This window comes from Triticum dicoccoides, unplaced genomic scaffold (assembly GCF_002162155.2).
Source record: "Triticum dicoccoides isolate Atlit2015 ecotype Zavitan unplaced genomic scaffold, WEW_v2.0 scaffold116908, whole genome shotgun sequence".
NCBI lineage: Eukaryota > Viridiplantae > Streptophyta > Magnoliopsida > Poales > Poaceae > Triticum > Triticum dicoccoides.
Window position 1 is genome coordinate 1 of NW_021181274.1, and position 21,810 is coordinate 21,810.

A 21,810-nucleotide genomic window follows, 5' to 3' on the forward strand; every position below is an offset into this window, starting at 1 on the left:
GGTTGTAATGGTAGTGAGAATGTAGAATCGTCTTTGGAGCGGACCTGGGAGTGGCAAGCATAAGGGACGAAGACGGGGAAACATGTCGGATGCGATCATACCAGCACTAAAGCACCGGATCCCATCAGAACTCCGAAGTTAAGCGTGCTTGGGCGAGAGTAGTACTAGGATGGGTGACCTCCTGGGAAGTCCTCGTGTTGCATTCCTTTTATAATTATTTTTTGCGCCTTGTGACAAACATATCGCACGTGCGCGATATATATTAATCCCGTTATATTATTTTTGACGTTTGCGATATGTTTAAGCTCGATGCTCATTGCTCGCGCGTCTTGGGGCGGCTTTGTGGCGCGAAGAGCGCTTTCTGAAAGGGGTGGAAAAAACTCGTGTTGCTGCGGTATGGAGGGAGGGGTGGAAACCGTGAAAAACTCGCCTCCGTGATTGAGCGGGAGAGTAAGTAGTATAGGACATTATCCATTGTTAGGGAACGGTTGTAATGGTAGTGAGAATGTAGAATCGTCTTTGGAGCGGACCTAGGAGTGGCAAGCATAAGGGACGAAGACGGGGAAACATGTCGGATGCGATCAAACCAGCACTAAAGCACCGGATCCCATCAGAACTCCAAAGTTAAGCGTGCTTGGGCGAGAGTAGTACTAGGATGGTTGACCTCCTGGGAAGTCCTCGTGTTGCATTCCTTTTATAATTATTTTTTTCGCCTTGTGACAAACATATCGCACGTGCGCGATATATATTAATCCCGTTATATTATTTTTGACGTTTGCGATATGTTTAAGTTCGATGCTCATTGCTCGCGCGTCTTGGGGCGGCTTTGTGGCGCGAAGAGCGCTTTCTGAAAGGGGTGGAAAAAACTCGTGTTGCTGCGGTATGGAGGGAGGGGTCGAAACCGTGGAAAACTCATCTCCGTGATTGAGCGGGAGAGTAAGTAGTATAGGACATTATCCATTGTTAGGGAACGGTTGTAATGGTAGTGAGAATGTAGAATCGTCTTTGGAGCGGACCTGGGAGTGGCAAGCATAAGGGACGAAGACGGGGAAACTTGTCGGATGCGATCATACCGGCACTAAAGCACCGGATCCCATCTGAACTCTGAAGTTAAGCGTGCTTGGGCGAGAGTAGTACTAGGATGGGTGACCTCCTGGGAAGTCCTCGTGTTGCATTCCTTTTATAATTTTTTTTGCGCCTTGTGACAAACATATCGCACGTGCACGACATATATTAATCCCGTTATATTATTTTTGACATTTGCGATATGTTTAAGCTCGATGCTCATTGCTCGCGCGTCTTGGGGCGGCTTTGTGGCGCGAAGAGCGCTTTCTGAAAGGGGTGGAAAAAACTCGTGTTGCTGCGGTATGGAGGGAGGGGTGGAAACCGTGGAAAACTCGTCTCCGTGATTGAGCGGGAGAGTAAGTAGTATAGGACACTATCCATTGTTAGGGAACGGTTGTAATGGTAGTGAGAATGTAGAATCGTCTTTGGAGCGGACCTGGGAGTGGCAAGCATAAGGGATGAAGACGGGGAAACATGTCGGATGCGATCATACCAGCACTAAAGCACCGGATCCCATCAGAATTCCGAAGTTAAGCGTGCTTGGGCGAGAGTAGTACTAGGATGGGTGACCTCCTGGGAAGTCCTCGTGTTGCATTCCTTTTATAATTATTTTTTGCGCCTTGTGACAAACATATCGCACGTGCGCGATATATATTAATCCCGTTATATTATTTTTGACGTTTGCGATATGTTTAAGCTCGATGCTCATTGCTCGCGCGTCTTGGGGCGGCTTTGTGGAGCGAAGAGCGCTTTCTGAAAGGGGTGGAAAAAACTCGTGTTGCTGCGGTATGGAGGGAGGGGTGGAAACCGTGGAAAACTCGTCTCCGTGATTGAGCGGGAGAGTAAGTAGTATAGGACATTATCCATTGTTAGGGAACGGTTGTAATGGTAGTGAGAATGTAGAATCGTCTTTGGAGCGGACCTGGGAGTGGCAAGCATAAGGGACGAAGACGGGGAAACATGTTGGATGCGATCATACCAGCACTAAAGCACCGGATCCCATCAGAACTCCGAAGTTAAGCGTGCTTGGGCGAGAGTAGTACTAGGATGGGTGACCTCCTGGGAAGTCCTCGTGTTGCATTCCTTTTATAATTATTTTTTGCGCCTTGTGACAAACATATCGCACGTGCGTGATATATATTAATCCCGTTATATTATTTTTGACGTTTGCGATATGTTTAAGCTCGATGCTCATTGCTCGCGCGTCTTGGGGCGGCTTTGTGGCGCGAAGAGCGCTTTCTGAAAGGGGTGGAAAAAACTCGTGTTGCTGCGGTATGGAGGGAGGGATGGAAACCGTGGAAAACTCGTCTCCGTGATTGAGCGGGAGAGTAAGTAGTATAGGACATTATCCATTGTTAGGAAACGGTTGTAATGGTAGTGAGAATGTAGAATCGTCTTTGGAGCGGACCTGGGAGTGGCAAGCATAAGGGACGAAGACGGGGAAACATGTCGGATGCGATCATACCAGCACTAAAGCACCGGATCCCATTAGAACTCCGAAGTTAAGCGTGCTTGGGCGAGAGTAGTACTAGGATGGGTGACCTCTTGGGAAGTCCTCGTGTTGCAATCCTTTTATAATTATTTTTTGCGCCTTGTGACAAACATATCGCACGTGCGCGATATATATTAATCCCGTTATATTATTTTTGACGTTTGCGATATGTTTAAGCTCGATGCTCATTGCTCGCGCGTCTTGGGGCGGCTTTGTGGCGCGAAGAGCGCTTTCTGAGAGGGGTGGAAAAAACTCGTGTTGCTGCGGTATGGAGGGAGGGGTGAAAACCGTGGAAAACTCGTCTCCGTGATTGAGCGGGAGAGTAAGTAGTATAGGACACTATCCATTGTTAGGGAACGGTTGTAATGGTAGTGAGAATGTAGAATCGTCTTTGGAGCGGACCTGGGAGTGGCAAGCATAAGGGACGAAGACGGGGAAACATGTCGGATGCGATCATACCAGCACTAAAGCACCGGATCCCATCAGAACTCCGAAGTTAAGCGTGCTTGGGCGAGAGTAGTACTAGGATGGGTGACCTCCTGGGAAGTCCTCGTGTTGCATTCCTTTTATAATTATTTTTTGCGCCTTGTGACAAACATATCGCAATGTTTAAGCTCGATGCTCATTGCTCGCGCGTCTTGGGGCAGCTTTGTGGCGCGAAGAGCGCTTTCTGAAAGGGGTGGAAAAAACTCGTGTTGCTGCGGTATGGAGGGAGGGATGGAAACCGTGGAAAACTCGTCTCCGTGATTGAGCGGGAGAGTAAGTAGTATAGGACATTATCCATTGTTAGGAAACGGTTGTAATGGTAGTGAGAATGTAGAATCGTCTTTGGAGCGGACCTGGAAGTGGCAAGCATAAGGGACGAAGACGGGGAAACATGTCGGATGCGATCATACCAGCACTAAAGCACCGGATCCCATTAGAACTCCGAAGTTAAGCGTGCTTGGGCGAGAGTAGTACTAGGATGGGTGACCTCTTGGGAAGTCCTCGTGTTGCATTCCTTTTATAATTATTTTTTGCGCCTTGTGACAAACATATCGCACGTGCGCGATATATATTAATCCCGTTATATTATTTTTGACGTTTGCGATATGTTTAAGCTCGATGCTCATTGCTCGCGCGTCTTGGGGCGGCTTTGTGGCGCGAAGAGCGCTTTCTGAGAGGGGTGGAAAAAACTCGTGTTGCTGCGGTATGGAGGGAGGGGTGGAAACCGTGGAAAACTCGTCTCCGTGATTGAGCGGGAGAGTAAGTAGTATAGGACACTATCCATTGTTAGGGAACGGTTGTAATGGTAGTGAGAATGTAGAATCGTCTTTGGAGCGGACCTGGGAGTGGCAAGCATAAGGGACGAAGACGGGGAAACATGTCGGATGCGATCATACCAGCACTAAAGCACCGGATCCCATCAGAACTCCGAAGTTAAGCGTGCTTGGGCGAGAGTAGTACTAGGATGGGTGACCTCCTGGGAAGTCCTCGTGTTGCATTCCTTTTATAATTATTTTTTGCGCCTTGTGACAAACATATCGCAATGTTTAAGCTCGATGCTCATTGCTCGCGCGTCTTGGGGCAGCTTTGTGGCGCGAAGAGCGCTTTCTGAAAGGGGTGGAAAAAACTCGTGTTGCTGCGGTATGGAGGGAGGGGTGGAAACCGTGGAAAACTCGCCTCCGTGGTTGAGCGGGAGAGAAGTAGTATAGGACATTATCCATTGTTAGGGAACGGTTGTAATGGTAGTGAGAATGTAGAATCGTCTTTGGAGCGGACCTGGGAGTGGCAAGCATAAGGGACGAAGACGGGGAAACATGTCGGATGCGATCAAACCAGCACTAAAGCACCGGATCCCATCAGAACTCCAAAGTTAAGCGTGCTTGGGCGAGAGTAGTACTAGGATGGGTGACCTCCTGGGAAGTCCTCGTGTTGCATTCCTTTTATAATTATTTTTTTCGCCTTGTGACAAACATATCGCACGTGCGCGATATATATTAATCCCGTTATATTATTTTTGACGTTTGCGATATGTTTAAGTTCAATGCTCATTGCTCGCGCGTCTTGGGGCGGCTTTGTGGCGCGAAGAGCGCTTTCTGAAAGGGGCGGAAAAAACTCGTGTTGCTGCGGTATGGAGGGAGGGGTCGAAACCGTGGAAAACTCGTCTCCGTGATTGAGCGGGAGAGTAAGTAGTATAGGACATTATCCATTGTTAGGGAACGGTTGTAATGGTAGTGAGAATGTAGAATCGTCTTTGGAGCGGACCTGGGAGTGGCAAGCATAAGGGACGAAGACGGGGAAACTTGTCGGATGCGATCATACCAGCACTAAAGCACCGGATCCCATCTAAACTCTGAAGTTAAGCGTGCTTGGGCGAGAGTAGTACTAGGATGGGTGACCTCCTGGGAAGTCCTCGTGTTGCATTCCTTTTATAATTATTTTTTGCGCCTTGTGACAAACATATCGCACGTGCACGACATATATTAATCCCGTTATATGATTTTTGACGTTTGCGATATGTTTAAGCTCGATGCTCATTGCTCGCGCGTCTTGGGGCGGCTTTGTGGCGCGAAGAGCGCTTTCTGAAAGGGGTGGAAAAAACTCGTGTTGCTGCGGTATGGAGGGAGGGGTGGAAACCGTGGAAAACTCGTCTCCGTGATTGAGCGGGAGAGTAAGTAGTATAGGACACTATCCATTGTTAGGGAACGGTTGTAATGGTAGTGAGAATGTAGAATCGTCTTTGGAGCGGACCTGGGAGTGGCAAGCATAAGGGATGAAGACGGGGAAACATGTCGGATGCGATCATACCAGCACTAAAGCACCGGATCCCATCAGAACTCCGAAGTTAAGCGTGCTTGGGCGAGAGTAGTACTAGGATGGGTGACCTCCTGGGAAGTCCTCGTGTTGCATTCCTTTTATAATTATTTTTTGCGCCTTGTGACAAACATATCGCACGTGCGTGATATATATTAATCCCGTTATATTATTTTTGACGTTTGCGATATGTTTAAGCTCGATGCTCATTGCTCGCGCGTCTTGGGGCGGCTTTGTGGCGCGAAGAGCGCTTTCTGAAAGGGGTGGAAAAAACTCGTGTTGCTGCGGTATGGAGGGAGGGGTGGAAACCGTGGAAAACTCATCTCCGTGATTGAGCGGGAAAGTAAGTAGTATAGGACATTATCCATTGTTAGGGAACGGTTGTAATGGTAGTGAGAATGTAGAATCGTCTTTGGAGCGGACCTGGGAGTGGCCAGCATAAGGGACGAAGACGGGGAAACATGTCGGATGCGATCATACCAGCACTAAAGCACCGGATCCCATTAGAACTCCGAAGTTAAGCGTGCTTGGGCGAGAGTAGTACTAGGATGGGTGACCTCCTGGGAAGTCCTCGTGTTGCATTCCTTTTATAATTATTTTTTGCGCCTTGTGACAAATATATCGCACGTGCGCGATATATATTAATCCCGTTATATTATTTTTGACGTTTGTGATATGTTTAAGCTCGATGCTCATTGCTCGCGCGTCTTGGGGCGGCTTTGTGGCGCGAAGAGCGCTTTCTGAAAGGGGTGGAACAAACTCGTGTTGCTGCGGTATGGAGGGAGGGGTGGAAACCGTGGAAAACTCGTCTCCGTGATTGAGCGGGAGAGTAAGTAGTATAGGACACTATTCATTGTTAGGGAACGGTTGTAATGGTAGTGAGAATGTAGAATCGTCTTTGGAGCGGACCTGGGAGTGGCAAGCATAAGGGACGAAGACGGGGAAACATGTCGGATGCGATCATACCAGCACTAAAGCACCGGATCCCATCAGAACTCCGAAGTTAAGCGTGCTTGGGCGAGAGTAGTACTAGGATGGGTGACCTCCTGGGAAGTCCTCGTGTTGCATTCCTTTTATAATTATTTTTTGCGCCTTGTGACAAACATATCGCACGTGCGCGATATATATTAATCCCGTTATATTATTTTTGACGTTTGCGACATGTTTAAGCTCGATGCTCATTGCTCGCGCGTCTTGGGGCGGCTTTGTGGCGCGAAGAGCGCTTTCTGAAAGGGGTGGAAAAAACTCGTGTTGCTGCGGTATGGAGGGAGGGGTGGAAACCGTGAAAAACTCGCCTCCGTGATTGGGCGGGAGAGTAAGTAGTATAGGACATTATCCATTGTTAGGGAACGGTTGTAATGGTAGTGAGAATGTAGAATCGTCTTTGGAGCGGACCTAGGAGTGGCAAGCATAAGGGACGAAGACGGGGAAACATGTCGGATGCGATCAAACCAGCACTAAAGCACCGGATCCCATCGGAACTCCAAAGTTAAGCGTGCTTGGGCGAGAGTAGTACTAGGATGGGTGACCTCCTGGGAAGTCCTCGTGTTGCATTCCTTTTATAATTATTTTTTTCGCCTTGTGACAAACATATCGCACGTGCGCGATATATATTAATCCCGTTATATTATTTTTGACGTTTGCGATATGTTTAAGTTCGATGCTCATTGCTCGCGCGTCTTGGGGCGGCTTTGTGGCGCGAAGAGCGCTTTCTGAAAGGGGTGGAAAAAACTCGTGTTGCTGCGGTATGGAGGGAGGGGTGGAAACCGTGGAAAACTCGTCTCCGTGATTGAGCGGGAGAGTAAGTAGTATAGGACATTATCCATTGTTAGGGAACGGTTGTAATGGTAGTGAGAATGTAGAATCGTCTTTGGAGCGGACCTGGGAGTGGCAAGCATAAGGGACGAAGACGGGGAAACTTGTCGGATGCGATCATACCGGCACTAAAGCACCGGATCCCATCTGAACTCTGAAGTTAAGCGTGCTTGAGCGAGAGTAGTACTAGGATGGGTGACCTCCTGGGAAGTCCTCGTGTTGCATTCCTTTTATAATTATTTTTTGCGCCTTGTGACAAACATATCGCACGTGCACGACATATATTAATCCCGTTATATTATTTTTGACGTTTGCGATATGTTTAAGCTCGATGCTCATTGCTCGCGCGTCTTGGGGCGGCTTTGTGGCGCGAAGAGCGCTTTCTGAAAGGGGTGGAAAAAACTCGTGTTGCTGCGGTATGGAGGGAGGGGTGAAAACCGTGGAAAACTCGTCTCCGTGATTGAGCGGGAGAGTAAGTAGTATAGGACACTATCCATTGTTAGGGAACGGTTGTAATGGTAGTGAGAATGTAGAATCGTCTTTGGAGCGGACCTGGGAGTGGCAAGCATAAGGGATGAAGACGGGGAAACATGTCGGATGCGATCATACCAGCACTAAAGCACCGGATCCCATCAGAATTCCGAAGTTAAGCGTGCTTGGGCGAGAGTAGTACTAGGATGGGTGACCTCCTGGGAAGTCCTCGTGTTGCATTCCTTTTATAATTATTTTTTGCGCCTTGTGACAAACATATCGCACGTGCGCGATATATATTAATCCCGTTATATTATTTTTGACGTTTGCGATATGTTTAAGCTCGATGCTCATTGCTCGCGCGTCTTGGGGCGGCTTTGTGGCGCGAAGAGCGCTTTCTGAAAGGGGTGGAAAAAACTCGTGTTGCTGCGGTATGGAGGGAGGGGTGGAAACCGTGGAAAACTCGTCTCCGTGATTGAGCGGGAGAGTAAGTAGTATAGGACACTATCCATTGTTAGGGAACGGTTGTAATGGTAGTGAGAATGTAGAATCGTCTTTGGAGCGGACCTGGGAGTGGCAAGCATAAGAGACGAAGACGGGGAAACATGTCGGATGCGATCATACCAGCACTAAAGCACCGGATCCCATCAGAACTCCGAAGTTAAGCGTGCTTGGGCGAGAGTAGTACTAGGATGGGTGACCTCCTGGGAAGTCCTCGTGTTGCATTCCTTTTATAATTATTTTTTGCGCCTTGTGACAAACATATCGCACGTGCGCGGTATATATTAATCCCGTTATACTATTTTTGACGTTTGCGATATGTTTAAGCTCGATGCTCATTGCTCGCGCGTCTTGGGGCGGCTTTGTGGCGCGAAGAGCGCTTTCTGAAAGGGGTGGAAAAAACTCGTGTTGCTGCGGTATGGAGGGAGGGGTGGAAACCGTGGAAAACTCGTCTCCATGATTGAGCGGGAGAGTAAGTAGTATAGGACACTATCCATTGTTAGGGAACGGTTGTAATGGTAGTGAGAATGTAGAATCGTCTTTGGAGCGGACCTGGGAGTGGCAAGCATAAGGGACGAAGACGGGGAAACATGTCGGATGCGATCATACCAGCACTAAAGCACCGGATCCCATTAGAACTCCAAAGTTAAGCGTGCTTGGGCGAGAGTAGTACTAGGATGGGTGACCTCCTGGGAAGTCCTCGTGTTGCATTCCTTTTATAATTATTTTTTGCGCCTTGTGACAAACATATCGCACGTGCGCGATATATATTAATCCCGTTATATTATTTTTGACGTTTGCGATATGTTTAAGCTCGATGCTCATTGCTCGCGCGTCTTGGGGCGGCTTTATGGCGCGAAGAGCGCTTTCTGAAAGGGGTGGAAAAAACTCGTGTTGCTGCGGTATGCAGGGAGGGGTGGAAACCGTGGAAAACTCGTCTCCGTGATTGAGCGGGAGAGTAAGTAGTATAGGACACTATCCATTGTTAGGGAACGGTTGTAATGGTAGTGAGAATGTAGAATCGTCTTTGGAGCGGACCTGGGAGTGGCAAGCATAAGGGACGAAGACGGGGAAACATGTCGGATGCGATCATACCAGCACTAAAGCACCGGATCCCATCAGAACTCCGCAGTTAAGCGTGCTTGGGCGAGAGTAGTACTAGGATGGGTGACCTCCTGGGAAGTCCTCGTGTTGCATTCCTTTTATAATTATTTTTTGCGCCTTGTGACAAACATATCGCACGTGCGCGATATATATTAATCGCATTATATTATTTTTGACGTTTGCGATATGTTTAAGCTCGATGCTCATTGCTCGCGCGTCTTGGGGCGGCTTTGTGGCGCGAAGAGCTCTTTCTGAAAGGGGTGGAAAAAACTCGTGTTGCTGCGGTATGGAGGGAGGGGTGGAAACCGTGGAAAACTCGTCTCCGTGATTGAGCGGGAGAGTAAGTAGTATAGGACATTATCCATTGTTAGGGAACGGTTGTAATGGTAGTGAGAATGTAGAGTCGTCTTTGGAGCGGACCTGGGAGTGGCAAGCATAAGGGACGAAGACGGGGAAACATGTCGGATGCGATCATACCAGCACTAAAGCACCGGATCCCATTAGAACTCCGAAGTTAAGCGTGCTTGGGCGAGAGTAGTACTAGGATGGGTGACCTCCTGGGAAGTCCTCGTGTTGCATTCCTTTTATAATTATTTTTTGCGCCTTGTGACAAACATATCGCACGTGCGCGATATATATCAATCCCGTTATATTATTTTTGACGTTTGCGATATGTTTAAGCTCGATGCTCATTGCTCGCGCGTCTTGGGGCGGCTTTGTGGCGTGAAGAGCGCTTTCTGAAAGGGGTGGAAAAAACTCGTGTTGCTGCGGTATGGAGGGAGGGGTGGAAACCGTGGAAAACTCGTCTCCGTGATTCAGCAGGAGAGTAAGTAGTATAGGACATTATCCATTGTTAGGGAACGGTTGTAATGGTAGTGAGAATGTAGAATCGTCTTTGGAGCGGACCTGGGAGTGGCAAGCATAAGGGACGAAGACGGGGAAGCATGTCGGATGCGATCATACCAGCACTAAAGCACCGGATCCCATCAAAACTCCGAAGTTAAGCGTGCTTGGGCGAGAGTAGTACTAGGATGGGTGACCTCCTGGGAAGTCGTCGTGTTGCATTCCTTTTATAATTATTTTTTGCGCCTGGTGACAAACATATCGCACGTGCGCGATATATATTAATCCCGTTATATTATTTTTGACGTTTGCGATATGTTTAAGCTCGATGCTCATTGCTCGCGCGTCTTGGGGCGGCTTTGTGGCGCGAAGTGCGCTTTCTGAAAGGGGTGGAAAAAACTCGTGTTGCTGCGGTATGGAGGGAGGGATGGAAATCGTGGAAAACTCATCTCCGTGATTGAGCGGGAGAGTAAGTAGTATAGGACATTATCCATTGTTAGGGAACGGTTGTAATGGTAGTGAGAATGTAGAATCGTCTTTGGAGCGGACCTGGGAGTGGCAAGCATAAGGGAGAAGACGGGGAAACATGTCGGATGCGATCATACCAGCACTAAAGCACCGAATCCCATCAGAACTTCGAAGTTAAGCGTGCTTGGGCGAGAGTAGTACTAGGATGGGTGACCTCCTGGGAAGTCCTCGTGTTGCATTCCTTTTATAATTATTTTTTGCGCCTTGTGACAAACATATCGCACGTGCGCGATATATATTAATCCCGTTATATTATTTTTGACGTTTGCGATATGTTTAAGCTCGATGCTCATTGCTCGCGCGTCTTGGGGCGGCTTTGTGGCGTGAAGAGCGCTTTCTGAAAGGGGTGGAAAAAACTCGTGTTGCTGCGGTATGGAGGGAGGGGTGGAAACCGTGGAAAACTCGTCTCCGTGATTCAGCGGGAGAGTAAGTAGTATAGGACATTATCCATTGTTAGGGAACGGTTGTAATGGTAGTGAGAATGTAGAATCGTCTTTGGATCGGACCTGGGAGTGGCAAGCATAAGGGACGAAGACGGGGAAACATGTCGGATGCGATCATACCAGCACTAAAGCACCGGATCCCATCAGAACTCCGAAGTTAAGCGTGCTTGGGCGAGAGTAGTACTAGGATGGGTGACCTCCTGGGAAGTCCTCGTGTTGCATTCCTTTTATAATTATTTTTTGCGGCTTGTGACAAACATATCGCACGTGCGCGATATATATTAATCCCGTTATATTATTTTTGACGTTTGCGATATGTTTAAGCTCGATGCTCATTGCTCGCGCGTCTTGGGACGGCTTTGTGGCGCGAAGAGCGCTTTCTGAAAGGGGTGGAAAAAACTCGTGTTGCTGCGGTATGGAGGGAGGGGTGGAAACCGTGGAAAACTCGTCTCCGTGATTCAGCGGGAGAGTAAGTAGTATAGGACATTATCCATTGTTAGGGAACGGTTGTAATGGTAGTGAGAATGTAGAATCGTCTTTGGAGCGGACCTGGGAGTGGCAAGCATAAGGGACGAAGACGGGGAAACATGTCGGATGCGATCATACCAGCACTAAAGCACCGGATCCCATCAAAACTCCGAAGTTAAGCGTGCTTGGGCGAGAGTAGTACTAGGATGGGTGACCTCCTGGGAAGTCCTCGTGTTGCATTCCTTTTATAATTATTTTTTGCGCCTTGTGACAAACATATCGCACGTGTGCGATATATATTAATCCCGTTATATTATTTTTGATGTTTGCGATATGTTTAAGCTCGATGTGTCTCACTCTAGCTAGTTCATGCATTAGAGTGTTGCATCATGTCTATTTCATTTAACAGAAACCTGAAATGGGAATGACAGAACCCCCAGCCCCCTCTGAATCCAACTAGGGTTTACTAAAAATATTTTCGATGAACCTGAAATGCCCTTCTAAAATGTCCATCATTTTTGTCTTGGTCCAAAACCTCTGCCAAAAGTGATGCACAATTTCCTAGGTCATCCTAAGGTCTTTGAATTAAATCATAAGTATTTGAATTTGGGCATTTAAAATTTATGAAATATTTCAAATGCTCAAATATTCCCAAACTAAAATGTTCCATGCTGGAAATATTTCAACTAAGGACCAGAGGCAGTTTGGTGAATTTTGGAATGACATAGGTATTTTTAGAAATTCAACAAACCTACAGAATAAAAACAGAAAATAGAAAAAAGGGAAAACTTACCTGGCGCCACCACAGGCCCACCAGCCAGCCCACCTGGCCGGCCCAGCCCGGCCACCGCTCCAGCGAGCTGCTTGGCTTGCCAGGCAGGCAGCCAAGGTGCTCGGCGGCGGCACCGCAGCTCGCCACGCAGCTGCACGTCGCCCTGCTTCCCCCTCTCGCCGCCCTTCTGGCCTGGACGAGCTCCACATCGCGCCCCGACCCCCCTGGACACCTCCATTCGCCCCCAGTTCCTCTCCCTCGCGCTCCCACGCCATGGCCGACGCCACCGTCGCCGCACCGCCGCCGTAGCCGTGCTCCCCGTCGTCTCCACGCCGCGCCACCGTGTCCAGAAGCTCCGCCGTCCTCTACTTCTTCGAGCTAGCCGAGCCCCGAGCGCTCGCGTGCCCCGAAGCCGCCGCACCAACCTCGCCCGAACCGCCATCGCCGGAGATCCCCTTCATCGTCGCCGCCGCAGCAGCTCGTCCCCGACCACGCCGTCCTTTCCATCAAGACCGCAGTGAGCTGGGCTAACTTCCCCTTCCTCTCTTTCTCTCTCTCGTGCACCACAGCGAGCACACTAAGCTCACCCGCACGCGCCGTCGCGGACCTCTTCGCCGACGTGCTCCCGGCCATCCTCCGGCCACCTCACCTTGTCCATCGCACTCACCACGCCGCGTTGGGGCTAACCATGCACTCCCCGCACCTCACCGCACACTCTAGCGACGAGTTCGTCTTCAACCGAACTCCGGCGGCCGCCAAAGTCGCCGCCGGCGCCAACTCCGGCCACCCCGAGCCCAACCACCACCACCAATAGTCGCGGCTCAACCTCAGCAACACGTAGATGCCTTCCGCCGTCCATTTGGTTGCCGGAATGGCAAAAAGCACTTTCGCCGCCGCGTCGGGCTCGCCGGCGGCTAGACGCCGGCGTGTTTGACTCTGACTTTGACCACGGGTGGGCCCCGGTTGACCCCCTGGGTCTATGACATGTGGGGCCCCCTTTGTTAATTAATCCAGTTAGTTTAAATCTAATTTAATTAAACTAATTGAATACTGGCATGCGGGACCCACTGGTCAGTTTGACCTGGACCAGCCCGTTGACCAGTGACGTCATCATGACGTAGTGCTGACGCAGTAATTTAATTACTGGAATTATTTTTACACAGGAAATTCCAGAAAATGTTTCAAACTTCCAAAATTCATATAAAATCAACCGTAGCTCCAAATCAAACAAATTATATATGAAAAATGATCAGAAAAATCCAATCTTTCCATCTGTACTGGTTTCATGCATGTTTAAACAAGCTAACCTGCTGTTTATCACAGAACAAGATAAAACACCTTAAATGGCAACTTATGAGTTTGAACTTTGAATCAATGGTTCAAATTAGTTCAAACCCATCTGTTCTTAGTTGCATTAGCCCAATACACTCATTTTGCCATGTCTCATGCATGCATCATATTGTTGCATACTGTTTGGTAATGTTTGTGTATCGGTGCTCTCTGCGGCAGGTTCTGCCCCCGAGGAGTACCGTGATAACCCCGACGAAGAGCAATACCAGTGCACCGAACCGTCAGGCAAGCAACCAACCATTTGATCATATCGATACAATCCCATGTTCTCGCTCCTGCTCTCTTTTACTGCATTAAGACAACGCGTTTCAAACTGCTGTGTGCTACGGTAGTTGAACCCATTTCCTCTGCATGACCTGTCATTGCCACAGTAACTAGATGAAACCCACTAGCATGTGTAGGAGTTGTTTGAGCCATATGTATGTGTTGTTTCTACCTTGCTATGCCTGCTATGCTTAGAGTCGTGTCAGGTCTGGTTCATCTGGGTGATGGGCTAGAGTGAAATGTTTATGTCGGTAATGAGAGTGGTGTGGTGAACACGATTTGGTAAAGGTATCGATGAGAGGCCATGTAGGAGTACATGGTGGGTTGTTTCATTGAAGCCGACCTTAAGCACTGAGATCTGTATGTGTGATTTAAGAATCAACTACTACCATGCATTGGGCCCGAAACCAATGGACCCTCTCGGCTTCTTATTCACCCTAGTTCTCCGTCCAGGAGTTGCAAGTAGTTTCTGGTGTTTGTAGCCTACTGGAGGCCGTGGACAGCGCTGACCGTAGGGGTGGGCTGTGATGCGGTAGGTACGTGGCACGGTGTACCGATTACCCGTTAGGTATCTCGGGAACCCTGTTCACATCGTTCGGGGCCGTATGGGAAACCTCGGCCGGACTCCCTGCGGATGGAACCTGAATAGGCGATAAACCTGGACTGGAGGCTTAGGTGATTAGGTAGGTCGTGGCCGACACCCACGTTGGGCTTCCGCTTGAAGGTTGCCGAGTACATGTCGTGTAAACGACGGTAAGTGGTGAGAGCGTGTATGAAGAAGTACACCCCTGCAGGGTTAACATGATCTATTCGAATAGCCGCGTCCGCGGTAAAGGACTACTTGGTTGCCTATACAGTTCATAGACAAGTAAATGGAAACTGTTAAAAGCCTCAAGATAAGTGTGAGTGCCGAGGATGGCTCTTCCGTAGGAAGACGGAGGTGGATCCTCGGTAGTGTATTGAATTGGTGAGTAGTGGACTCGTGTGCGCAAAACCATTTCAAGTTGGAGTATCGTAGGATAGCCTAGCCAAGAGTCAAAGCTGGCTTGCTGCAATAACTCCACCAACCTTCTTGATACTATGCATGTATGTAGGATCTGATGTAAGTCTTGCTGAGTACCTTTGTACTCATGTTGCTATAATCTACATTTTTACAGAAGACGCTGCAACCCCTTCTGATGGGTTCTATGTAGACGTTGACATCAACGAGTAGGCTAAAGACCCAGGTGGTGACCCTGAGCTTGTGAAGGACCTTGTAGTATAGCTAGGCTTCCCAAGCCTCTTTTATTTTACTAGTTGTCTGTACTCAGACAAGCTACTTCCGCTGCTGGTTTGTATGACTGTATGACTTGTATGTGGGGTCGTGAGACCCGTACCTTTGTGTATGTTATGTATGGCTCACTGAGCCTTAAATAAAGTACTTGTGTCATAGAGTCATGTTGTGATGCTTCGTTGTATTTGCACATATCGAGCATATTGTGTGTATGACTGAAATGCTTGGTATGTGTGGGATCTGACTATCTAGTTGTTTATCTTTAGTAGCCTCTCTTACCGGGAAATGTCTCCTAGTGTTACCGCTGAGCCATGGTAGCTTGCTACTGCTCTGGAACACTTAGGCTGGCCGGCATGTGTCCTTCTTCGTTCCTGTGTCTGTCCCTTCGGGGAAATGTCACGCTTTGAGTACCGGAGTCCTGTTAGCCCGCTACAGCCCGGTTTACCGGAGTCCTGTTAGCCCAGTGCTACAGCCCGGACCCACTTGCTGATGACCGACACGTTCGAAGCTGGGTCATGGATGCCTGTCCCTGTAAGTCTGTGCCACTTTGGGTTTACGACTAGTCATGTCAGCCCGGGCTCTTTATCATATGGATGCTAGCGACACTTTCATATACGCGAGCCAAAAGGCGCAAACGGTCCCGGGAAAAGGTAAGACGACACCCGTGGGGATACCGTGCGTGAGGCCGCAAAGTGATATGAGGTGTTACCAGCTAGATCGATGTGACATCGAGTCGGGGTCCTGACAGCGTTGGTAGCTTTAGTTGCATTAGCCCAACACACTCATATTGCCATGTTTCATGCATGCATCATATTGTTGCACATTGTTTGGTGATGCCTGTGTATCGTTATCCTTTACGACAGGATCTGTCCCCGAGGAGTACCGTGACTACCCTAACGAAGAACCGTATCCGTGCATCGAACCATCAGGCAAGCAACCAACCATTTGATCATATCGATACAATCCCATGTTCTCGCTCCTGCTCTCTTTTACTGCATTAAGACAACGCGATTCAAACTGTTGTGTGCTACGGTAGTTGAACCCATTTCCTCTGCATGACCTGTCATTGCCACAGTAACTAGATGAAACCCACTAGCATGTGTAGGAGTTGATTGAGCCATATGTATGTGTTGTTCCTACCTTGCTATGCCTGCTATGCTTAGAGTCGTGTCAGGTCTGGTTCATCTGGGTGATGGGCTAGAGTGAAATGATTGTGTCGGTAATGAGAGTGGTGTGGTGAACACGATTTGGTAAAGGTATCGATGAGAGGCCATGTAGGAGTACATGGTGGGTTGTTTCATTGAAGCCGACCTTAAGCACTGAGATCTGTATGTGTGATTTAAGAATCAGCTACTACCATGCATTGGGCCCGAAACCAATGGACCCTCTCGGCTTCTTATTCACCCTAGTTCTCCGTCCAGGAGTTGCAAGTAGTTTCTGGTGTTTGTAGTCTACTGGAGGCCGTGGACAGCGCTGACCGTAGGGGTGGGCTGTGATGCGGTAGGTACGTGGCCGGGTGTACCGAATACCCGTTAGGTATCTCGGGAACCCTATTCACATCGTTCGGGGCCGTATAGGAAACCTCGGCCGGACTCCCTGCGGATGGAACCTGAATAGGCGATAAACCTGGACTGGAGGCTTCGGTGATTTGGTAGGTCGTGGCCGACACCCACGTTGGGCTTCCGCTTGAAGGTTGCCGAGTACATGTCGTGTAAACGACGGTAAGTGGTGAGAGCGTGTATGAAGAAGTACACCCCTGCAGGATTAACATGATCTATTCGAATAGCCGCGTCCGCGGTAAAGGACTACTTGGTTGCCTATACAGTTCATAGACAAGTAAATGGAAACTGCTAAAAGCCTCAAGATAAGTGTGAGTGCCGAGGATGGCTCTTCCGTAGGAAGACGGAGGCGGATCCTCGGTAGTGTATTGAAGTGGTGAGTAGTGGACTCGTGTGCGCAAAACCATTTCAAGTTGAAGTATCGTAGGATAGTCTAGCCAAGAGTCAAAGCTGGCTTGCTGCAATAACTCCACCAACCCTTCTTGATAATATGCATGTATGTAGGATCTGATGTAAGTCTTGCTGAGTACCTTTGTACTCATGTTGCTATAATCTACATTTTTACAGAAGTCGCTGCAACCCCTTCTGATGGGTTCTATGTAGACGTTGACATCAACGAGTAGGCTAAAGACCCAGGTGGTGACCCTGAGCTTGTGAAGGACCACGTAGTATAGCTAGGCTTTCCAAGCCTCTTTTATTTTACTAGTTGTCTGTACTCAGACAAGTTACTTCCGCTGCTGGTTTGTATGACTGTATGACTTGAAAGCTGGGTCGTGTGACCCGTACCTTGTGTATGTTATGTATGGCTCTCTGAGCCTTAAATAAAGTACTTGTGTCGTAGAGTCATGTTGTGATGCTTCGTTGTATTTGCACATATCGAGCATATTGTGTGTATGATTGAAATGCTTGGTATGTGTAGGATCTGACTATCTAGTTGTTTATCTTTAGTAGCCTCTCTTACCGGGAAATGTCTCCTAGTGTTACCGCTGAGCCATGGTAGCTTGCTACTGCTCTGGAACACTTAGGCTGGCCGGCATGTGTCCTTCTTCGTTCCTGTGTCTGTCCCTTCGGGGAAATGTCACGCTTTGAGTACCGGAGTCCTGTTAGCCCGCTACAGCCCAGTTTACCGGAGTCCTGCTAGCCCAGTGCTACAGCCCGGACCCACTTGCTGATGACCGACACGTTCGAAGCTGGGTCATGGATGTCTGTCCCTGTAAGTCTGTGCCACTTTGGGTTTACGACTAGTCATGTCAGCCCGGGCTCCTTGTCATATGGATGCTAGCGACACTATCATATACGTGAGCCAAAAGGCGCAAACGGTCCCGGGCAAAGGTAAGGCGACACCCGTGGGGATACCGTGCGTGAGGCCGCAAAGTGATATGAGGTGTTACCGGCTAGATCGATGTGACATCGAGTCAGGGTCCTGACAGCGTTGGCATCAGAGCCGGACTGCCTGTAGGTTCTCCAAGCCAAACTGGTCGATGTTGAGTCTAGAAATTCTTTAGTTATATGTAGGGGAATTGTTTGTGGGTTGGAACGTAAGGCTCTTTTTACTCCTTTATCTTATGACATTCTAATCTGAGTCAGTCCATTCTTCCACCGGGGGTTAAGGAATTAGGACCTATTCTCTCTATCAGGATCACGTGTTACTAATCAGTAGTACCTTATAGGTATGATGGACACAAGCCTAGTTCAGTTCTTCTACCATATTATGTTGCTAGGATGGTCTCAGAACTTTGATATGATGATGTTGAGTGTGCATGTAATCCTTTGTCAAATGTCTCAAAATCCTTCTTGAGCATTTACAGCTGTTATGCTGCCGAAATTTTGCTAGAAATTCTAATGCCTTTGCATTATGATTGTGCTTTCAGATGGCCACTCGCGACCTCAATCAAGTGGTTCGCCTGACTCGATGCCTAGATGTACCCGGCCATACTGCCAAGTTGGTCAGGGTAATGACTGAGGCTGGATACCGCTGGTATCCTGAGTACACGGTCGAAGAGCAATTTCGGGATTTTAATCAAAGCCAGTATCTCTGCACTGTCAGGATATTTCCATCTTATCCTGGATCCACCGAGCCCCTTCACTGCTCCTATGGACTCGGGGTTACTATTGAGATGGCTGTGCAGGACGCCGCCTACTCTATGATGACCATCATGCGGGTCAGATCTGGTCTATTTCGGGACTCTGATTTCCGGTATATGCCAGGATCACTTCCGGGAGCACAAGGGTATCTCCAGGCTATCTATGCTGACCCCACCCATGAGGATTCACGGACTCACACTACTGCTGAGATGCTCGAGGATAAGGACCGTGAAAATCGGGCCTTGAGGTTAGAGCTCTTCAATACCCGTGCCGACCACTGGGCCACTTTGACTCGGTTCGCACCGGCGGTGCAAGCTGGATATTCGGATATGCGCGATCTCTATCCTGTGAGATCTGCTCTGCCAGACGTGATGGGTTGGCGTGATGTAGGAGGCATCACCCCACCTCGCGGTCCCCGCAGGCCATCGTTCGGGGCCGTATGGGAAACCTCGGCCGGACTCCCTGCGGATGGAACCTGAATAGGCGATAAACCTGGACTGGAGGCTTAGGTGATTAGGTAGGTCGTGGCCGACACCCACGTTGGGCTTCCGCTTGAAGGTTGCCGAGTACATGTCGTGTAAACGACGGTAAGTGGTGAGAGCGTGTATGAAGAAGTACACCCCTGCAGGGTTAACATGATCTATTCGAATAGCCGCGTCCGCGGTAAAGGACTACTTGGTTGCCTATACAGTTCATAGACAAGTAAATGGAAACTGTTAAAAGCCTCAAGATAAGTGTGAGTGCCGAGGATGGCTCTTCCGTAGGAAGACGGAGGTGGATCCTCGGTAGTGTATTGAATTGGTGAGTAGTGGACTCGTGTGCGCAAAACCATTTCAAGTTGGAGTCTCGTAGGATAGTCTAGCCAAGAGTCAAAGCTGGCTTGCTGCAATAACTCCACCAACCCTTCTTGATAACATGCATGTATGTAGGATCTGATGTAAGTCTTGCTGAGTACCTTTGTACTCATGTTGCTATAATCTACATTTTTACAGAAGACGCTGCAACCCCTTCTGATGGGTTCTATGTAGACGTTGACATCAACGAGTAGGCTAAAGACCCAGGTGGTGACCCTGAGCTTGTGATGGACCACGTAGTATAACTAGGCTTTCCAAGCCTCTTTTATTTTATTAGTTGTCTGTACTCAGACAAGTTACTTCCGCTGCTGGTTTGTATGACTGTATGACTTGTATGTGGGGTCGTGAGACCCGTACCTTTGTGTATGTTATGTATGGCTCACTGAGCCTTAAATAAGGTACTTGTGTCATAGAGTCATGTTGTGATGCTTCGTTGTATTTGCACATATCGAGCATATTGTGTGTATGATTGAAATGCTTGGTATGTGTGGGATCTGACTATCTAGTTGTTTATCTTTGGTAGCCTCTCTTACCGGGAAATGTCTCCTAGTGTTACCGCTGAGCCATGGTAGCTTGCTACTGCTCTGGAACACTTAGGCTGGCCGGCATGTGTCCTTCTTCGTTCCTGTGTCTGTCCCTTCGGGGAAATGTCACGCTTTGAGTACCGGAGTCCTGTTAGCCCGCTACAGCCCGGTTTACCAGAGTCCTGCTAGCCCAGTGCTACAGCCCGGACCCACTTGCTGATGGCCGACACGTTCGAAGCTGGGTCATGAATGCCTGTCCCTGTAAGTCTGTGCCACTTTGGGTTTACGACTAGTCATGTCAGCCCGGGCTCTTTATCATATGGATGCTAGCGACACTATCATATACGTGAGCCAAAAGGCGCAAACGGTCCCGGGAAAAGGTAAGAAGACACCCGTGGGGATACCGTGCGTGAGGCCGCAAAGTGATATGAGGTGTTACCAGCTAGATCGATGTGACATCGAGTCGGGGTCCTGACAGCGTTGGCATCAGAGCCGGACTGCCTGTAGGTTCTCCAAGCCAAACTGGTCGATGTTGAGTCTAGAAATTCTTTAGTTATATGTAGGGGAATTGTTTGTGGGATGGAACGTAAGGCTCTTTTTACTCCTTATACCTTATGACTTCTGATCTGAGTCAGTCCATTCTTCTACCGGGGGTTAAGGAATTAGGATCTATTCTCTCTATCAGGATCACGTGTTACTAATCAGTAGTACCTTATAAGTTTGATGGATACAAGCCTAGTTCAGTTCTACTACCACATTATGTTGTTAGAATGGATTCAGAACTTGGATATGATGATGTTGAATGTGTACGAAATCCTTTGTCAAATGTCTCAAAATCCTTCTTGAGCATTTACAGCTGTTATGCTGCCGAAATTTTGCTAGAAATTCTAATGCCTTTGCATTATGATTGTGCTTTCAGATGGCCACTCGCGACCTCAATCAAGTGGTTCGCCTGACTCGATGCCTAGATGTACCCGGCCATACTGCCAAGTTGGTCAGGGTAATGACTGAGGCTGGATACCGCTGGTATCCTGAGTACACGGTCGAAGAGCAATTTCGGGATTTTAATCAAAGCCAGTATCTCTGCACTGTCAGGATATTTCCATCTTATCCTGGATCCTCCGAGCCCCTTCACTGCTCCTATGGACTCGGGGTTACTATTGAGATGGCTGTGCAGGACGCCGCCTACTCTATGATGACCATCATGCGGGTCAGATCTGGTCTATTTCGGGACTCTGATTTCCGGTATATGCCAGGATCACTTCCGGGAGCACAAGGGTATCTCCAGGCTATCTATGCTGACCCCACCCATGAGGATTCACGGACTCACACTACTGCTGAGATGCTCGAGGATAAGGACCGTGAAAATCGGGCCTTGAGGTTAGAGCTCTTCAATACCCGTGCCGACCACTGGGCCACTTTGACTCGGTTCGCACCGGCGGTGCAAGCTGGATATTCGGATATGCGCGATCTCTATCCTGTGAGATCTGCTCTGCCAGACGTGATGGGTTGGCGTGATGTAGGAGGCATCACCCCACCTCGCGGTCCCCGCAGGCCACCGTCTGTTGGTCCAAGACCTCATCCTAGCCCCTATGGTCCACAA

The 21,810-nt window shown here is 48.8% G+C and overlaps 25 non-coding genes across 25 annotated transcripts; all 25 read left to right on the forward strand.

Annotated features, from left to right (window-relative positions):
• The first annotated feature begins 87 nt into the window (after nt 1–87).
• On the forward strand, nt 88–206 carry LOC119343132. Its single transcript, XR_005165903.1, has one exon. It is a non-coding gene; the product is annotated as a 5S ribosomal RNA (ribosomal RNA).
• Nucleotides 207–573: 367 nt separating this feature from the next.
• Nucleotides 574–692, forward strand: LOC119343153. Its single transcript, XR_005165923.1, has one exon. It is a non-coding gene; the product is annotated as a 5S ribosomal RNA (ribosomal RNA).
• Nucleotides 693–1,059: 367 nt separating this feature from the next.
• Nucleotides 1,060–1,178, forward strand: LOC119343142. The gene has a single exon (XR_005165912.1). It is a non-coding gene; the product is annotated as a 5S ribosomal RNA (ribosomal RNA).
• Nucleotides 1,179–1,544: 366 nt separating this feature from the next.
• Nucleotides 1,545–1,663, forward strand: LOC119343143. Its single transcript, XR_005165913.1, has one exon. It is a non-coding gene; the product is annotated as a 5S ribosomal RNA (ribosomal RNA).
• Nucleotides 1,664–2,030: 367 nt separating this feature from the next.
• LOC119343144 lies at nt 2,031–2,149 on the forward strand. The gene has a single exon (XR_005165914.1). It is a non-coding gene; the product is annotated as a 5S ribosomal RNA (ribosomal RNA).
• Nucleotides 2,150–2,516: 367 nt separating this feature from the next.
• LOC119343147 lies at nt 2,517–2,635 on the forward strand. The gene has a single exon (XR_005165917.1). It is a non-coding gene; the product is annotated as a 5S ribosomal RNA (ribosomal RNA).
• Nucleotides 2,636–3,002: 367 nt separating this feature from the next.
• On the forward strand, nt 3,003–3,121 carry LOC119343156. The gene has a single exon (XR_005165925.1). It is a non-coding gene; the product is annotated as a 5S ribosomal RNA (ribosomal RNA).
• A 318-nt stretch (nt 3,122–3,439) lies between these two features.
• Nucleotides 3,440–3,558, forward strand: LOC119343140. The gene has a single exon (XR_005165910.1). It is a non-coding gene; the product is annotated as a 5S ribosomal RNA (ribosomal RNA).
• Nucleotides 3,559–3,925: 367 nt separating this feature from the next.
• On the forward strand, nt 3,926–4,044 carry LOC119343157. The gene has a single exon (XR_005165926.1). It is a non-coding gene; the product is annotated as a 5S ribosomal RNA (ribosomal RNA).
• A 317-nt stretch (nt 4,045–4,361) lies between these two features.
• On the forward strand, nt 4,362–4,480 carry LOC119343149. The gene has a single exon (XR_005165919.1). It is a non-coding gene; the product is annotated as a 5S ribosomal RNA (ribosomal RNA).
• A 367-nt stretch (nt 4,481–4,847) lies between these two features.
• On the forward strand, nt 4,848–4,966 carry LOC119343151. The gene has a single exon (XR_005165921.1). It is a non-coding gene; the product is annotated as a 5S ribosomal RNA (ribosomal RNA).
• A 367-nt stretch (nt 4,967–5,333) lies between these two features.
• Nucleotides 5,334–5,452, forward strand: LOC119343158. The gene has a single exon (XR_005165927.1). It is a non-coding gene; the product is annotated as a 5S ribosomal RNA (ribosomal RNA).
• A 367-nt stretch (nt 5,453–5,819) lies between these two features.
• Nucleotides 5,820–5,938, forward strand: LOC119343136. Its single transcript, XR_005165907.1, has one exon. It is a non-coding gene; the product is annotated as a 5S ribosomal RNA (ribosomal RNA).
• A 367-nt stretch (nt 5,939–6,305) lies between these two features.
• On the forward strand, nt 6,306–6,424 carry LOC119343133. Its single transcript, XR_005165904.1, has one exon. It is a non-coding gene; the product is annotated as a 5S ribosomal RNA (ribosomal RNA).
• Nucleotides 6,425–6,791: 367 nt separating this feature from the next.
• LOC119343150 lies at nt 6,792–6,910 on the forward strand. Its single transcript, XR_005165920.1, has one exon. It is a non-coding gene; the product is annotated as a 5S ribosomal RNA (ribosomal RNA).
• Nucleotides 6,911–7,277: 367 nt separating this feature from the next.
• LOC119343152 lies at nt 7,278–7,396 on the forward strand. The gene has a single exon (XR_005165922.1). It is a non-coding gene; the product is annotated as a 5S ribosomal RNA (ribosomal RNA).
• Nucleotides 7,397–7,763: 367 nt separating this feature from the next.
• Nucleotides 7,764–7,882, forward strand: LOC119343145. The gene has a single exon (XR_005165915.1). It is a non-coding gene; the product is annotated as a 5S ribosomal RNA (ribosomal RNA).
• A 367-nt stretch (nt 7,883–8,249) lies between these two features.
• LOC119343134 lies at nt 8,250–8,368 on the forward strand. The gene has a single exon (XR_005165905.1). It is a non-coding gene; the product is annotated as a 5S ribosomal RNA (ribosomal RNA).
• Nucleotides 8,369–8,735: 367 nt separating this feature from the next.
• On the forward strand, nt 8,736–8,854 carry LOC119343146. Its single transcript, XR_005165916.1, has one exon. It is a non-coding gene; the product is annotated as a 5S ribosomal RNA (ribosomal RNA).
• Nucleotides 8,855–9,221: 367 nt separating this feature from the next.
• Nucleotides 9,222–9,340, forward strand: LOC119343138. Its single transcript, XR_005165909.1, has one exon. It is a non-coding gene; the product is annotated as a 5S ribosomal RNA (ribosomal RNA).
• A 367-nt stretch (nt 9,341–9,707) lies between these two features.
• On the forward strand, nt 9,708–9,826 carry LOC119343137. The gene has a single exon (XR_005165908.1). It is a non-coding gene; the product is annotated as a 5S ribosomal RNA (ribosomal RNA).
• Nucleotides 9,827–10,193: 367 nt separating this feature from the next.
• Nucleotides 10,194–10,312, forward strand: LOC119343154. The gene has a single exon (XR_005165924.1). It is a non-coding gene; the product is annotated as a 5S ribosomal RNA (ribosomal RNA).
• Nucleotides 10,313–10,678: 366 nt separating this feature from the next.
• Nucleotides 10,679–10,797, forward strand: LOC119343141. Its single transcript, XR_005165911.1, has one exon. It is a non-coding gene; the product is annotated as a 5S ribosomal RNA (ribosomal RNA).
• Nucleotides 10,798–11,164: 367 nt separating this feature from the next.
• On the forward strand, nt 11,165–11,283 carry LOC119343135. The gene has a single exon (XR_005165906.1). It is a non-coding gene; the product is annotated as a 5S ribosomal RNA (ribosomal RNA).
• A 367-nt stretch (nt 11,284–11,650) lies between these two features.
• On the forward strand, nt 11,651–11,769 carry LOC119343148. The gene has a single exon (XR_005165918.1). It is a non-coding gene; the product is annotated as a 5S ribosomal RNA (ribosomal RNA).
• Nucleotides 11,770–21,810: the final 10,041 nt, after the last annotated feature.